Source organism: Durio zibethinus, unplaced genomic scaffold, assembly GCF_047325235.1.
Source record: "Durio zibethinus cultivar Kanyao isolate XHJ-2024 unplaced genomic scaffold, ASM4732523v1 HiC_scaffold_310, whole genome shotgun sequence".
Classification (NCBI taxonomy): Eukaryota; Viridiplantae; Streptophyta; class Magnoliopsida; order Malvales; family Malvaceae; genus Durio; species Durio zibethinus.
Window position 1 is genome coordinate 41,135 of NW_028322933.1, and position 3,522 is coordinate 44,656.

At 47.3% G+C, this 3,522-nt stretch overlaps 2 non-coding genes across 2 annotated transcripts; both read left to right on the top strand.

Annotated features, from left to right (window-relative positions):
* The first annotated feature begins 783 nt into the window (after positions 1 to 783).
* On the top strand, positions 784 to 855 carry TRNAN-GUU (transfer RNA asparagine (anticodon GUU)). Its single transcript has one exon. It is a non-coding gene; the product is annotated as a tRNA-Asn (tRNA).
* Positions 856 to 1,740: 885 nt separating this feature from the next.
* On the top strand, positions 1,741 to 1,823 carry TRNAY-GUA (transfer RNA tyrosine (anticodon GUA)). Its single transcript has one exon. It is a non-coding gene; the product is annotated as a tRNA-Tyr (tRNA).
* Positions 1,824 to 3,522: the final 1,699 nt, after the last annotated feature.

Here is a 3,522-nt window from a genome sequence, read left to right on the forward strand (position 1 = left end):
GAGAAAGAAGAAGCATGACATGAGATACGCGGCGGAAAAATTTCCGATAGCGAATTACTTGACTCGATGGATGGATGGAGGGGGGGCCTCCAACTCAAGCACGAAATCAATGTTGAGTCCACAATCATCGAAAGGGGCACCACCAAGCGAGATCGAGACCAGCACCTTGTATAGGGTTCCAAACCCGCGCTTCTAACAATATCCCATAAAGAAAGGTAGGGGCTTCAAAGCTTGACTAACAAGCGCGAAACTTGACTTTGAGAAAGAAGGGTGGCGCGCTAGCTGCAATCCTTCTAAAGTGCTAACGCCTATAGGTTGGGGCCCTTTTCTTGCTCGTTAGCGCTTTAGTTTGAGGCGCTAGCTTACTAATAATATAGGGGCTTGATCGGAATCGATTCTCTAATTGAATATCAGAAGTGCTACTTAGTAGTAGAAACTCGGAGAGACAGACAGAGAGGGGACTCTATCATACCTGCTAATTCCTAGGATGAGAAGTAGGCCTGGCCTCTTGTTTTTGGCAGGAATAGTTCCAGCCTTTGTTGCCCCTCGGTAGAGTGAGTCTACTTAGCGAACTGGCAGGACGCGGAGATCAATTGATCAATATGAATCTCGAGAGTGGATGGTTGACGCGCCGCCCCCTTGTCCTGGAGGCTCTCCGACCGGGGAGGGGCTTGCTATCGTAACCTTTTCCCCCGGTGTATGTGAAAAAGAGTGACGAACCCATTTTTTTTTCGGTCATAGGTTGGTCCAAAGAATGAGAGTCGGCTTCCAACAGTCCGTTGTTCCTCAGTAGCTCAGTGGTAGAGCGGTCGGCTGTTAACTGACTGGTCGTAGGTTCAAATCCTACTTGGGGAGAATTTCTAGTTCTCGCTTTTCTGACCTAGCGACCCCTGCCCTTCTCCTTTGTTTCTAAACTAGCAGAATCGTGGGACATCAAAAGTGGGAAGTTGATTGTTGGTTTTTATTCCTCACTCTCGTATAGGTGAACTTGGTTCGTTTAATTCTTAGGGAGAAGAAAGATCCACTGGGAAGACTGGTGGAGTAGTATCTCTTCATTAGCCGGAAGGAATTTGTCTCCACTAGCGTCATTCGAAAAAAAAAAAAATCCGAACAAACAAGAAAAGGGTTACTCTTTAGGTAGGATAGATGGATGTAGTCCAATGGTTAAAGCTCTGCCAGCTTCTTGTAGACTGAACTCTCTTCTCTTTAGGCTCCGAGTTGTTTTTGGGTGGGATGGTAGAATTTTTCTTCGCCACTAGTGCCAACGAAGTTCTTGGTAATTAACAAGGGGGAAGGAAGATCTCCACTCATTTCATTCATTCAGTGCCTGCGGTGAGGCGCGGCCCACAACAAAGGGGGAAAGCTTGCTTGCTGTAGCCCTATTTTAGTAGACTAGGCTTGGTAAGCGTAAGCTATTGTTGTAGGCTCGAGAAGGGTAGGCTCGCAGCTTCGCCAGAAGCGACTAGTCGCCTCCTTTCCCCCGCCGAAAGATGCTTAGCCAGAAGCGACGAAGGGGGGGCTGGGGAAGGCCGACGACTACATGAGGGGGAAGCTGTCGTAGAAGCTTTGCCCCTTGCTTTACAGAGATTTTTATGAACTGACTAAATGACTAGATTCTCCCGGAACGCTAGCTAAGCTAAGAAAGAGTATGTATTAATTCCCTTCAATCAAATCAATAAGCTTTTTGATTGATTCAGGGCCCTTCAACGAACCCATTGAGGGGGGCCTCGGCCCGGGAAGGGGAGAGTGGCCGAGTGGTCAAAAGCGACAGACTGTAAATCTGTTGAAGTTTTTCTACGTAGGTTCGAATCCTGCCTCTCCCACTTGTTTGTTGTAGACTTCAGAGAAGAGAAAGGAGGCATTCGTCAGCGTAGGAAGGCCCACCGAGCGAAGCTCTTTCTTTTTTTGGGGTGTGCCGTGAAGTGAAATTGTATCGTATGTTAGTTAGAGAGGTTGGCGAACTACTACGATCTATGGATTCCCCATCTATATCCAATCCCAACGAGAATAGAAGCGAGTCGCTTCCGGCTTGGCTTTTAGTCGTAGTCCTTTAGCTTATGTAGTGGTCGGGCTTCCTACACGCACGCGCCCGCCAGAATGCCTCCTTGGTTCTGGACGAAGCCAAGCCGAACCATACGATAGGCGAAGGAAAGACCCCCATTGTTTAGCGCCTGGGGAACGCAAGTTTGATCGAGGATTGGAGAGGATTCGCTTACAGTAGGGATTGTTGCACAGTACAACGGAGGTAGAAATACGAATTGGAAGTGGGACAAAGACGACTCTACGCTAAAAGGACTATCCGCAAACACGATGAAAAGCGCAGTCCCCTTCATGCTAAAAGGACTAGAATAAGAGGAAGAGAAGGAAGCCCCCTCAACTGGAAAGAGAGAGGTTCTCTCAAATACCTATGAACTCTATCAATCTGGTTCGAGAAAAAGAAAGGAGCCAAACTGGGCATCTTCTCCAAGCTGAAGCAAATCATATGGCCGTGGAGTGAACTAAAATCAAAACCAAAACAAGAAGAATAGAAGGCAGATAAAGTCCGAATCTGGCCAGACCCGAACTCATAATAAAGATGAGCCAGACTAGCTCTACCCAAAAAACTTGATCAAGGTTATCCAGATCCTCCAGTAAAAGAAGAAGGCGGAGATTCATCCCCTAGCAGCATATGGCCCACTAAGCAAAGCAGAAAAGGAAACTCCGGACGGCGAGCCAAGACCTCAGTCATACGATATCTACGTCTGTCTATGAAAGGCTTACAAAGATTTCGAAGAAATTCCTTGCTTCGGACGTGAAAGCCAAGAAGCCAAACTAGATCATCATCAGAGGCTGCGGGCAACAAAGTAAAAAGGGGAAATTCTTTGACCTCGACTGCCATCCCTAATTGAAAGAAAACATCCAAAAAGGGGATCTCCCACTCCCCAATCGAAAGGAAAGGTGAAAAGAGTGAGTCTCTAAGCGCCACCGCTCAATTCATTAAGGTTAAGGCCGTCATCAGCATTTCAGGTACGTTATGATAAGGTAGAGAGGCCAGTCTTAGAATTAGAAAAAAGGCTCAGGAAGAATTTTCTACCAGTTCCGTTGGAGATCCGCTGCCAACCGCAGCAATATGAAATCTCCGGATCCGGAAGTCGAATATAAAATGCACGCACACAAAGTAAGGATCACAAGGAAAGCAAAATCAACTGGAACAAAGGAAAGAAGCATACCAGTCCCGCCCGGCCTAGCTCGGATAAGTGGCCCTCATCGCTATAATCGACTGCAGAAATGTCTTCCTCAGGTGATAAGAGAAGAGCCTAGGCCTCGGAGAAGGAAACACAATGCCCCATCTATCTCCAAAAGGTTTTTCTCCTGGGAAACCACTACACTACGTCTACATTTGGGGCAGCAGTAGGAGGGCTGCCAACGGCGGCATCATACCCAAAGACTGGAGGAAAAGGTCCCCTACTATTCCCATTCTCACCAACAGGAGGGACCTCTACAAATCACATTCGAAAAGTACTTAGGTGAGCAGCACAAAAA